We start from the raw sequence: 14111 nt of genomic DNA, 5'->3' as shown, positions 1-14111 counted from the left end.
CCACCTGCTCTTCCAATGTGGCTCAAATTTACCACTGTCCCTTTTCCCACGTTCAATTGCTGACAGATCACACATCTGTGACACACTGCTTCAGCTGCTTGCCTAAATTTTGGGTTGAACCAATCAACCTTGACCAGCCTAATCATGGAATCTCTTAGAATGTGTGCCTGACCATGGTAATACCGAGGCATCTGATTCAACAGACAATTCGGCAATACCATTTGACCCTCCTCAGATACCCAGATCTCATCTGGTCTCTGTACACATTTCAGCTTCACCCACAGCTTTTTCTCTTCCTTGTCTGCATTTTCTTGCAATGTTTTTAATTCTTCTAGAGCAGTGGTTCCAAACCTGTGGTCCGGGGACTCCTGGGGGTCCGCGAAGCCTTCTCAGGGGGTCCGCGAGAGCCTAGAAAATTAAAAGATATTAACAAATATTGACAAATTAGATTCCCATGATGATTCCGTGGGGGTCCCTGGGTTCCATTAATGTTAAAGTGGGGGTCCACAGAAACCAAAAGGTTGGGAACCACTGTTCTAGAGTATTGATTATTTTTAAGGCAAAATTTGCACAACTGGTCTCTTCTTCTGGCATCAATTCCCACTTGTCTTTAAATGATATGCAGTTCAGAGCACAAAATCTTGTGACCTGATCTGCATATCCATTTCCAAAGGAAATGTAATCTTGCGTTTTTTGATGTGCACTGCATTTTACCACAGCAATCTCCTCAGGCATTTGGATTGCATACCGTAATTCTTTTATTCTGTCACCATTTCGTACTGGGGTTCCACTTGAAGTTATAAAAGGTCTTTGAGACCACAATTGACCAAAATCATAATCAATTCCAAATCCGTACTGACTATCAGTATATATTGTCACTCGCAGCCTGGTAGAGACATAACAAGCTCTAGTAAGAGCTACCAGTTCTGCTACTTGTGCTGAATATACACCAGGAAGCCAAGATGCTTCTAGGGTTCCTGTAATCGTACATACAGCATATCCTGCTCTCAAAGTGCCTGTTCCATCTCTAAGACATGAACCATCAACAAAGACAATTTGATCATTTTCTTCTAACCGAGAATCTCTGATATCAGGTCTAGGCTTTGTACTTAATTCAGTTACTTCAAGACAATCATGTTCTATATCCTCCTCTTTTTCAATTTCAACAGTATCACTTGGCAATAATGTTGCTGGATTCAACACTGTACATCTTTTCAAAGTTACATTTGGGGCTCCCAATATGCTCGCCTCATACCTTGTCAGTCTTTCCCCCTTCAATTGTTGTGTTTTTGTCCTTGTCAGTAAAATATCAACAGAATGTGGTACCATTAACATCACTGGGTATCCCATGACCACCCCTTCACATTGGGAAAGACTTTGACCAACTCCGGCTACTGCTCGTAGAGAACCTGGGAAAGCTGCTGCAACCGGGTCCAAGGTAGCTGAAAAATAAGCTACTGGGCGATAAGCACCTCCATGGACCTGTGTCAAAACAGACATAGAACAAGCTTCACGTTCATGACAAAACAACGTGAAAGGCTTTGTGTAATCAGGCATTCCCAACGCTGGAGCTCTGCACAAACTCTCTCTCAATTCAGTGAAAGCCCTCATTTGATCTGCATCTAGGCTAATGGGGTTGGTAACTCCTTTGTGTGTCAATTAATGTAGGGGTTTTGCTATCTCAGCAAAATTCAGAATCCATTGTCTACAGTACCCTACCATTCCCAGAAACATGCGCACATCCTTCTGGGAAGTCGGGCGACTTCTCTGCAAAATCATTGGAATCCTCTCTCAGGAAATTCTTCTCAGCCCTTTCTCAATCTGATGACTCAAGTATTTGACAGACTTCTGGCAATACTGCAGTTTTACAGGTGAGACCTTGTGTCCAAACTCTCCCAAATGATTCAGCAGGGCAATCGAGTCGTGTTTACACTCGTCCAATGTTCTGGATGGAATCAATAAGTCATCAATGTACTGCACGAGAGTCGATTGGCAGGGTAATTCCAATGACTCCAGGTTATTCTTTAGAATCTGATTGAACAAAGATGGAGACTCCGTATACCTTTGTGGAAGCCTACACCAGCTATAGACTTTATCCAGGAATTTGAAACTGAAAAGAAACTGAATATCCTCAGGGAGTGGCTCTGAAAAGAAAGCTTGTGACAAATCAACCACCGTGACCACTCTGCCTTACAAGGAATCTGAAACAGTATCACTGCTGGATTGGGTACAACCGGACAACACTTAACCACCATGTCATTTACTTTTCGCAAGTCCTGCACAATTTGTACTTTCCCACATGGCTTTTTCAGTCCCATTACCGGTGAATTACATGGGCTGCTCAACATTTCCTTTAGGACTCCCTGCTTTAGGAAATCTCCAATTATCTGCGCCACTTTCATCATCACATCCTGTGCCATGTTATACTGTGGACGTTTCGGAAACTCAACATTCAGCTTCAAAGTAATTTTAATAGGTTCTACTCCCTTGATCAATTCCACTTCTTTTCCTGTCAAATCCCAAACCTTCTCCTTTACTGTTCCCTTCAAGTCGGCATGCAACTCTTTTATGCTGAACATCGGGAATATTTCAATCAATGGGTATTCTTCATAAGCATTATTAAGTACCATGGCTGATGCCTGTTCCTCCTCATCATCACTATTTATTTGGACTTTTATCCCTGCGTCTGTACAATTTATGGAACATTTGGTCTTGCATACTAAATCTCTGCCTAGCAAAGATACAGGACTTGAGTCACACACCACGAATCTATGCAGTCCCAAATATTTTCCAATTTCAACTTGCACTGGTTCTGTGATAGGGTTCGTTAACTGCCTATTCTCCACTCCCACGACCTGAACTGTCCTGCCAGAAAGGGGTAAATTCAGTACTTCCACACTCCTCACTGTGGAGCTCGTGGCTCCAGTGTCAACCAAGAACGAGACCCTGTATCCCATTACTTTTCCCTTCACAAAAGGCCCTCTCTGGTCTACCTCTAGGGACACAGCAAGAATGCAAGCTCTTTCGTCTGAACTGTCACTCATCCATTCATTGTTTATTTCATCCTCACTGTGGAAGGGGAACTGGTGTACTGTATTGTTACTATTGTCTGGTCTCTGACCTGTGACCTGTTGAGTAAGCATAACTTGCCGCGGCTCCATCGGTGCTTGGGGTATGTGCATTTGCTGTCTAGGCACCATAGAAACCTGCGGTTGTACTGGCGTTAGAGAAGTGAATTGTGCTCGAGGCACCTGCAACTGTTGTACAGGCAAAAATTCTGACCTCGATTCTGAACATTCAGAACTATGCCCCTCATTCTTGGGACCCTTACAGTTTGAGCTGCACCAACATCGCTTTGCTGAACCATTCCTTCCTGCACCATCAATGGGCACTCCCGCTTCCAGTGTCCCACGTTTCTGCACAAATGACATGGCAACATCCTTTTCATGCCCTGCATGTCATTCTGAACAACCACAGTCCTTATATCCGGACCACGTGTCATATCCATTGCACGTCCTTTACCCCTCACTTGAGGTTGGAACATGAAAGCTCTCTGTTGCAGCGGCATCAGCAGCATTAAAGCTCCTTGTACTCCTGATTGTGCTGCCTTAATCTGCATCACCATTGCCTTTTCTTTCAATTTCTTTTGTTTCAATTCAATCTCATCACTACAATATTTAGCATACTGCAGCACCTCATCGATCGGCTTTGCCTGCCAGAAAATCAAATGATTCTTGATCATCTGCCCTACCTCAGGTCTCAACCCTTCTACAAATCTGAACACAAAATGCAACATGTCTTTCGGTTCGACTGCTTCGTTGCCACTTTACTCTTTGAAAGCCTTTAACAACCTCTCATAGTAAGTATGTATTGACTCTTTAGTTTCCTGAACTGTCCTGTCTATCCTCTACCAATCAATATTTTTAGGAGAAATGCTAGTCTTCAGGAACTCGATCACCTTATAATAATTCTTCATTACCTCAGGTGATGGTGCGCCTGTAATCTTATTCCTCTCAGGTTCACTCGTTGGCAAGTCTACTGCCCTCTTACACTTGACCCATAAGTCGGCTGGCACAACTATCTCAAATAAGGTATTCAAGTCTTCCCACAAACACTTAGAGAGTTTCACGAAACTCTCAGTCTGCTGATGCCATTCAACTGGCTTCTCTCTCAACTTGGGATAATCATTTGTAAAAGACAATATGTCACTTCTGTGCCGTGGGACGTGAATGAACTGACCCCCTGGAATCTCTCTCATCTGAAGCATTTTAACTGTTTCTCCCTTCTCAGCTCCCTCTGCTTCTTCTTGGGAATCTCATTTTCATTTGTCTTTTGTCCTTGCTCGTTTGCCTTCCCACTATTCTAATGCTCCCCAGATTTGCGCACTCTGCAGCAAGTCTCTCAAATGTGCCTTCATTCCAGCTGATCTCATGTGTTCAAAATCCTTTGCCTTGAAATCTAACCTGTAACTTCGTATCAAATTCTTTGTTGTTTTAAGATCAATTTCATGCTTCTCTGCTACTTACGCTAATTTCTGGTGTATTTTCCCTACCTCTTTTGTGATCCTTGGAAATAAATACCTCAGCTCTTCTTCAGTGTAGGATTCTAACCTATTCAGTCCCATTGTTCCCTCAACTAACTCATTCGCCTCAATATTTAATCCCACTCGGTTCAGCTGATCTTCCCCTTTTGATGCACCTTGCAATGAATTTAAACTATCCCGCCAACTAGTTAACTGCTGAGCTGTTAACCCTTGTAATGAGATATTGCTTGCATTCGGGTCTGGCAGCTGCTGTGCCACTGTACCCAAGGCTTGCGGTGTCAGGAGCCTCAAGCTCTGAGTTGCATTGGAGACATTTGTCGCATCCTGCAACGTTATAAGAGGACAAAAACCCATAGGAGATCTAAGCTCACCAGGACAAGGTCCTGCAGATGATGTCAATTGGATTGAAACCTCCGCTCCCCTTCTCACCAAACTCTGTGACATCTCAGTCTGCTCCCCTGCTTCAGTTTTCTTTTGTGCATATAAAGGTACCACTGGACCAATATTCATTGGTAGCGATATTGCATCTGGGCTGCTCTAGCACTTACACCCTGTGTGAGTGGTACTCCCTTTGCCTGATTCATAACTGGTGTGAGACCAACCAAAGTCCCTGTCAATGGGGTAAACTTCGTCATACTGGGGTAATAACATGGGTGTCGGGTCTGTTTGAACCAATATTGGCTTTGAACGCACCTGCTCCCTCGGCACTACGATATTTGAAACAGTCTCAAGAAATGGCACATCTGGATAAACTCTTGGTACTGAAGGTGTATGTACCTGCGCCTGAGCTACAGCACTGATTCTGGTGACAGGTATACTCTGTACTGCCCCTGGTAACTGCCCCCCTTCTGCTTGTACAGCTCCTGTGGCTCCCTGGGATGTACCAGGAGTAGCAGGAGGAGCCGAAGCACTTATTCTTCGACCCCCCACATAGGTCATCATAGGTGGAGGTCTATCTCTCAGCAACTGCGTAATGAGATCCTCAACATCCGAATCATCATAGTCCACATAAGACTTCTTTCTTTTCTGTTTTTCCTCATTCTCCTCTTTTTTTGCACTATCCCCTTTATCTGAGTTATCACCCTCTGTGATTGCTGGAAACATCTTAATCTATTTCATTGTTGCCATCCTCCATATCTTCTGCTCCCAATCCCACCTAGCTTCTGCTAGTGACTTTTCTATCTTCTTCATCCTTCTATTGAACTTCAATTCTTGCTGTTGTCTGGCCACTAGCTCCCAAACTGCTAAAGCCTCAAACTGTGCTTTTCTCGGTAACGGCCTCATGTCATACAATGATAATCGCAGCTGGTCCAAAATTCTCAAATTGAACGTTCCATGCTCCAGAAAAGCTAATGTCCCTTGATTCTTAGTAAATTTACTCCATTGCTTTAACCAAAGACACAAAGCTATACCTTTTTCTGTCATTACAAGATGTGACGGAGTATCCTCCGGGAGGGTTGGCACCCCTAATGACGCTTTAATGTAAGAATCGCCTCTCACCACACTCTTTAATGCCTTGAAAAGCTTAATTTTGCCTGTTTTGTGTACTACAACTCAATAACTGAAAGGACTTTTACTCCCAAGATTCCCTTCACACGTTTGATCAACCAATTGCCTCTTACGGACAGCTGCCAATCTGGTCGCAGCTCTTTTCACTAACCAACCTATCACAGCGCGGCTCACACTGACGTCACATTGACACACAGCGGCTGACAAAGTCTTGTGGCTTGTCCTCCTTAACTCGATTTAACTCAACTAATGCAAAATATTGCGAGCGCCTTCACCAAATAATATCTCAAACAAACCTGCTGGTTTACTACAGGAAGGGACACAATCACTTCAGGGACCTTACGGATTTTCACTAATGGCTTTTTCTGGGTCTTTTGTTATTCCTCTTTCTCAGTCCCCCACATTCGCAAGTAAAATTCGACCCGCAAACTTTACTCTTAACGGTTCAATGGGTCTGTCCTGGTGCACATAGAACTCGCCAAATCTCAGTTAAAGTTTCTTTTATTCGTCTACTATTCACTCTGACTAGTTGACCACGCCCGATCAACCTACTAAACCAGACAGATTACAACATATAACCAAGTGTCTCCTACACTTGTCAATATACTCCGGAGTCTTAGACCACGCAGGGTCCGTACATCACCAACAACCATGTGGACAATTCTTTAGCACAAAGCGCCACACACATGTGAAGTTTGATGACTTCCCTACTGTCACACTTTGGAGTACGCACACTCCTACTAACCCTTAACTGGAGTACACAAACTCCCTACGTTTACCTCACATACATCACAATTCACCTGCGATTTACTTAAGCCTGAGCAGGCGCAACCTACTACTCTCATACTATCTCCAAATACGCCAAGAACATACTCAATCTTACCAAAAGGATCCAGGATCTGGGAAAGTCATTTCTAGGTTTAAGGGGACATCATCTTTGCTAACATTGCCATTTCAGAAAAACAAAATTCAAATCTCATAAAAAAAATTAACAAATGTACCTAACTTAAACTACTACCATAACCACTAGTCACCACTTAACTAGTTCCCCAAGGAAACTAGCCATCAAGCTGCTACCAAAAACTGCTAGTGCGCCTTGTCCTTAGTAAGTAAACTTACAAGGGGACGCGTATCGGTCGATGAACCTTTTGGATGGCATGGAGTATCCTAGTTAAGCGGTAACCAATGGATCATCAATATACATTCAATCAATAAGAAAACACCATGAAAATACCATCACTCTTATCAAAAGTTAATCGTTTTTATTTCCTATTAGTTACAATTCTAATCAAAACCTTTATTCAACTTTATTGTTAATCAAACATTATTAGCATCATAAGCAACTATTCACCAAGAGTTATTGATAAGCAAAAACGAGCATCAACATAAGTCAGCAAATTCTTTAACATTTTTTTTGAGAAATCTATCTAAAAGAGAAAAACATTTAAAACAGCGCAGTTGGTACCTAAAAGAAAAAGCATGCATTAGTCAGTCGCATTTTTATAGCTACCTATCCAGGATGGATCAGCAACGAGTCAGTCTTCATCTCCAGGTCATCAGTCATCAGCATGTATCAGGCTCACAGAGAGTAAGCCCAATTGTCAGCACTTCGGACAGCGTCTCCTGACGTCATCAACTTTCACCTCTCCGCTCCTTGCTCTCTCCTCTTGTCATGACTTTTTATTAGGGTCTCTCAGTCCATCCCACAAATTGCTAATTGGTCAACCTCATCAGGGGTTATGATTTCAACCTATAGTTTTTGTTTACCACTTGTTTGCGTTGGTTCAAGCATCAAGTTCCATTAATATGATTGGTCCTTCTGTCGATGAGAACATCATCCGGATCTTCAGGTAACAAAATTGTTGCCCACAGTCTTTTAGTCAGTGCCTCTATTGTTTGAGTCCTGGGAAAGTACATTTAGCCTACTCTGCACATAATTGTATCAAATTGTCCTCATCATTTTTCCTGTTCTCTAGTACATTTGCAGAAATTTCTAGCAGAGTCCGTCTGAACTTTGTGCAGTTCAAGATCCTTCTCTCCAGTTCCAGTCTGCAGCAGCTCATCGCATCTCCACGTTTTAGCAAGCAAGGCCCAGCGCCGACCAGGCCTCTAGTTTGGCTAAGTTAAGAATATGAAGCATCATAAAGCATAAATTATACCATTAAATATGACATGTTAATACATAGTTGTTTATATTTCACATTATTTTAGTATTGTTAACACACATGGTGACCACTCCTCGTGGGCACATTTTACTCATTACACGTTATTTTCAATTATTCGTTTCATTTATCAATATTTCTCATTAGTATGTATACGCAAATCATTAGAAATTTCTCATATTAGCATATCTGCTCCAACAAGATTGTGGCAAGGTTAAATATTCTGAGAGAGCCTCATTGTCAATAGTCACATTTTCCAGTATCATTTTTATAGCAAACGGTGGCAGTACTGCAGTTATCATTGGGGGTACACGTTTCTGCCATCCTATCTCAGCAATAACATTGTGAAGCAACATGTACTGAGTTGCAGACTTTCGTCTAGAGGAACTATGGGACGCAGGGCGAGTTTCAGCATCGGTTCAGAAATAAATGGGACCTTGTCTAAGGTGCTCATGTAAAGTGCTCCAATACATTTGGGGCGAGATCATGATATATAAAAGTACCTGAACATGTATCATTATTGTCAGCATTTAGCCTTTAAACAATTTGTGGCATGGAGCCACAGAAAGCAATATTCACTGGAACTCTGTGAACTCTATGCAAATCAGTAGACATTGCTTGGCGTTTCATGTGGTAAGATACAGCGTTAAAACGGAAAATAACCATCCCACAAAAAAGTAGCTCCTTTAGTCAACAGTGCTCGAATCTAATGAAAGATCACATAAGTGACTTGGATTTCAAGATGTAAAAGCAAGGCTAGAGTGAAAAAGCTTACAGTACCTGACAAATCGCCATTACACACAAAATAGACTAGGAAGAGCTCATTTATTATGTTTGCAAATGCTTCTACTGTGTAACTCATATGTCATATTTTCTTCTGCGCCTGTTCGTGCACTTTTTCATTTTATCAAAGAGGGAACCTTAAACCATATATTTCAAGAGAAATACATCATCAGCTGCAAGCTGTCCTCAATATCATGAAAACATTAACTTTTCCTAGTGTCACCATGACTGTGTGGCATACTCTGCAACACGTGTCATTCTTTTTATCAATGTCAAGATACTTCACTTTTTCACGCCTTCGTTTTCTTTACCACTTTCCTATGCGTAGGTGTGTTCCACTGCAATAAGGGATGCTTATTATATGCATCATAACTTATGGAAACATATGCACAATTAGAAAACCTCAGAAAAGAAATTAGAAAAGCATATTTCACAATTATGGGGGTCATTCTGACCTCGGCGGTAAAAGGCCTATACCGCCGGTCAGAACTCCGCCATTCTACCGCCGCTGCCGCGGTAAACCGCCACGGTCATTCTGACCACCAACTGTGAAACCGCCAAAAACCCGACATCCAAGGAAGGCCGCCTCATCAGCGGGCAGCGGAAAACTGGAGATGACCAAACCTCCACCGCCACGGCAACACAAACACGCCCATGCCATTCTGACCCACCAATCCACGCGGCGGTCTTTCAACCGCGGTATTCCATTGGCGGTACACACCGCCGCGGTCAAAATACACACACATATACAAAACACTGCCACATTCGACAATTTGAAATACACACACCTGACACACATACAAACAACACTCCCACACATCCAATCAACTATAAAACACACACCCACATCACCCACAAACCCCTACGACCGAAGATCAGAGACGAAGGAGAGAGAGACACATCACAGAATAGAGAGCTACATCACACATAGGCACACTACACCATCACACACACCACATAGAAGCACAAAGCACCACACACCAACACACTCATCACCATATACACCACCCCACACCTCATCCACACCACCCCAAGGCACCCCAAAGGCACCCACGGTTTTCGGACCAAGAACTCCGGGTCATGGTGGAGGAAATAATAAGAGTTGAACCCCAGCTCTTCGGCTCACAGGTGCAGCACACCACTATAGCCAGGAAGGCGGAGCTATGGCAGCGGATCGTGGACAGGGTCAACGCGGTGGGACAGCATCCCAGAAATCGAGACGACATCCGCAAACGCTGGAACGACTTACGGGGAAAGGTGCGCTCGATGGTCTTGCGACACAACATCGCAGTGCAGAAGACTGGCGGGGGACCCCCACCCACTCCACCCGAATTCACAGCATGGGAGCAAGAGGTACTAAACATCCTGCATCCTGATGGCCTCGCTGGAGTACACGGAGGAATGGACTCTGGTAAGTACAATCTCAACTACTTCACCCCCCCCAGCATGCTAACCCCCACCCCCACCCTCACCCCCAACCCCCCATCACACATCCTCCCTGAGAATGTCTCTCCAGCACAACCCACCCAACACCAACCCCTGCATGCCACCACAAACTATGGACACCCATCACCTAAGCATGACCACTGCACATACCCCGCCCCCCCAAACACCCCCACAACACCTCCCCCAAGGGAATGACAGCACTGGGGGACAAGGGCACCCATAAATCGCACGCAATAGCACACACAGAAACAATAACCATACTCTCTTACCCCATGCAGGACCCGAACGCAAACACACCGGCCAGGAGGGTCCAAAAATGTCCATCCCCCCCCCGGAAGAGGCCCCCAGTGATGACAGCAGCTCTGTCGACCTGGAACCTGATGACCAGCCCGGACCATCGGGGACCTCTGGACAGTCGGTTCCCCACACACAGACACAGGCCACAGCAGACCCAACCCCCTCTGGGAACAACAGCACAGCTCCCACCCAGCGGGCCCATGCTCTGTCTCTAGGACAGGTCAATCAGCGGTGTGTCTGCCACTACAGGGCACCCAGGCTAACCCACCACCCCAACAACAACAGGGACCTGGGGGCAGTGGTAGTGGGCACACCGTCCAGGGGACAGAGGCCGGGGGAAACCGGGCAACTCGGAGGGCTGCTGTGCGACAGGGGGGGGAGGAGAGGCCCAGGGAACCCACTCTCCAAGAGGCCCTCACCACCATCATTGCAGCCTACCACCACTCCCAAGAGATGATGGCGACGGTACTGGCCAGGTTCCATGAGATCCAGGCACAGCAGGAGGAACGCTACATGGGGTTCACCAATCAACTCACCAACATCTCTACCGCTATGGGGAGCATAGTCCAGGCCCTCAACCGGATAGAAGACACGTTGCGGGACCATGTGGCACCACACAGGGCCCCTGTCACTAGCCCGGACCAGGAACAGCCTACCACCTCCGCCGGCGCTAGTGGACAGGAGGCCCCACCACAACGACAGGCCACCAGAACCCCACCTCCTGCTGAAGAACAACCACCCCGCAAGAGGAGCCTGAGATCAAAAAAATAGACAGAGTAGGATGTCAAGACCTCCGCCAGCATGAGATACCCCCTGAAGTCATCCCACTGTCCCACATTGCCACCCTGTCCAACCTTGAACTGCCCCTGCTCCATCCTTCCACAGGCATATGGACAATGCACCTGTGAGACTGAGAACTGGACTCTGCCATGGACATTACTCCACCCCCACCCATCACCATGTTAATATCATGTACCATTATCTAGCACAAAAAATAAATCACTCAATGCACTGAAATCAATCAGGAGTCAGGCTGTATTATTTACAAATGTATAACACATTACAGATCAATTATGTTCTGTTAACTTTGTGCTGAACACATACCGAGATCAATAAGCATTAGTCCATGGGCTAACCAAGCAGAAGTCACGCAGTGGGTCATACAGCACTGAAAAGGGAAGGGAAAATCAAATATCAGTTTAAAAGAACTGGGGGGTCATAGACAAAGTTGAGATGCAGGAGGCTTTCAGGAAAAGTAAAATGGCGTGGGTGATTCTTACCTGTGTGCTACTGAAAATACTGTTGGATAACTCTGTCCCTGTTGTCTGTGTCGTCCTCTGAGTCTTCCTCCTCTTCACTCTCCGCAGGCTCCACAGCTGCTTCAACACCACCATCTGGACCATCCTCCTGCAGGAAAGGCACCTGACGTCGCAATGCCAGATTGTGAAGCATACAGCAGGCCACGATGATCTGGCACACCTTCTTTGGTGAGTACATCAGGGATCCCCCTGTCATATGCAGGCACCTAAACCTGGCCTTCAGGAGGCCAAAGGTCCTTTCTATGATCCTCATAGTTCGCCCATGGGCCTCATTGTACCGTTCCTCTGCCCTGGTCCGGGGATTCCTCACTGGGGTCAATAGCCAAGGCAGGTTGGGGTAACCAGAGTCACCTATTAGCCACACACGTTGTCCCTGTAGCTTTTCCATCATACGAGGGATGCTGCTATTACGCATCACATACGCGTCATGCACTGAACCAGGGAACTTGGCATTCACATGGGAGATGTACTGGTCAGCCAAACAGACCACCTGGACGTTCATAGAATGGTAATTTTTCCTGTTTCTGTACACCTGCTCATCGTCTTTTGGGGGGACTAAGGCCACATGGGTCCCATCAATGGCACCAATTATGTTGGGAATATGTCCAAGGGCATAAAAATCACCCTTCACAGTGGCCAAATCAACCTCCTCAGGGAATATAATGTAACTCCGCATGTGTTTCGTCAGGGCAGACAACACTCTAGACAAAACTTTTGAAAACATGGGCTGAGACATTCCAGATGCCATGGCCACTGTTGTCTGGAATGAGCCACTTGCAAGAAAATGGAGGACTGACAGCACCTGCACCAGAGGGGGAATTCCTGTGAGTTGGCAGATGGGGGACATCAGGGCTGGCTCCAGCTGGGCACACAGTTCATGGATAGTGGCACGGTCAAGTCGGTATCGTAGTATGATGTGGTGTTCTTCCATTGTCGACAGGTCCACCAGCGGTCGGTACACGCGAGGATTCATCCTTCTCCTCGCAAGTCCCAGCGGACGGTGCCTAGGAATGACAACATGGAGCACAGAGTCAAGCTAATCACTGGTACGTTCACCACAGCTTGCATAGCATACGGTTATCTATGTATTGAAAGGCGTGTATGTGTGGCAATGGAAGGCCTAGGCCTGTGTGACGCAGTAGAAATTATGCCATGTGGGCCCTTGAAATGGCGGCTGCCTGACCTGTGAAGTGGGACAATGGGATGTGAGGTCAATGCGCTGGCGGAGCACACCGTGGCGGTAGGCGGTCGAAGACCGCTATACGAAGCCGCATTGGTTAACATTGAAGCCTATGGGTTTCAGGAGCCAATGACGATGTGCGCCGGCGGTCGCGGTACGCACCGCCGCGGTACGCACCGTCGCGGGCGTGACCGCCATTTTCTATCTGCTTAATCACTCGAGACCTGATCATCCACAGGAGAGGACCTATACTGCAAGTGCTGCTGTGACCTCGGTCTGGAAGTGACAATGGCTGCTGCGACTGGGGAAAGGGCCCCTGCCTTCATGTCTGAAGAGTTGGAGAAGCTCGTGGATGGGGTCCTCCCCCAGTTTGCGTTACTCTACGGTCCTCCAGACCAACAGGTAAGTACACCGGGTGCACATGGAATGGGCGATGCCTGTGTGGAGTGGGGTGGATGTAAGTTGGTGGGGTGGGGGGCGAATGAGGAGTGCAACGCACGACAGATGAGAGCATGTGCCATATGGCAAGGTTGGGGAGGGGGGGCCAATCACATCTAACATGCAGTAAATTAATGAATGTTTCCTTCCCACCCTGTACATGTCACATAGGTCAGCGCCCATCAGAAAGTCGAGATTTGGCGTGCCATCGTCAAGGAAGTCCGGGCCCTGGGGGTCCACGTCAGACGGGGCACCCACTGCCGCAAGAGGTGGGAGGACATCCGCCGCGGGACCAGGAAGACCGCTGAGTCACTGCTGGGGATGGCCTCCCAACCTAGGAGGGGTGCCAGTCATACCCTGACCCCCCTGATATCCCGGATCCTGGCGGTGGCCTACCCTGATTTGGATGGGTGCTTGAGAGCATCACAGCAGAC

Source organism: Pleurodeles waltl, chromosome 2_2, assembly GCF_031143425.1.
Source record: "Pleurodeles waltl isolate 20211129_DDA chromosome 2_2, aPleWal1.hap1.20221129, whole genome shotgun sequence".
NCBI lineage: Eukaryota > Metazoa > Chordata > Amphibia > Caudata > Salamandridae > Pleurodeles > Pleurodeles waltl.
This window is presented reverse-complemented; position numbering follows the sequence as displayed.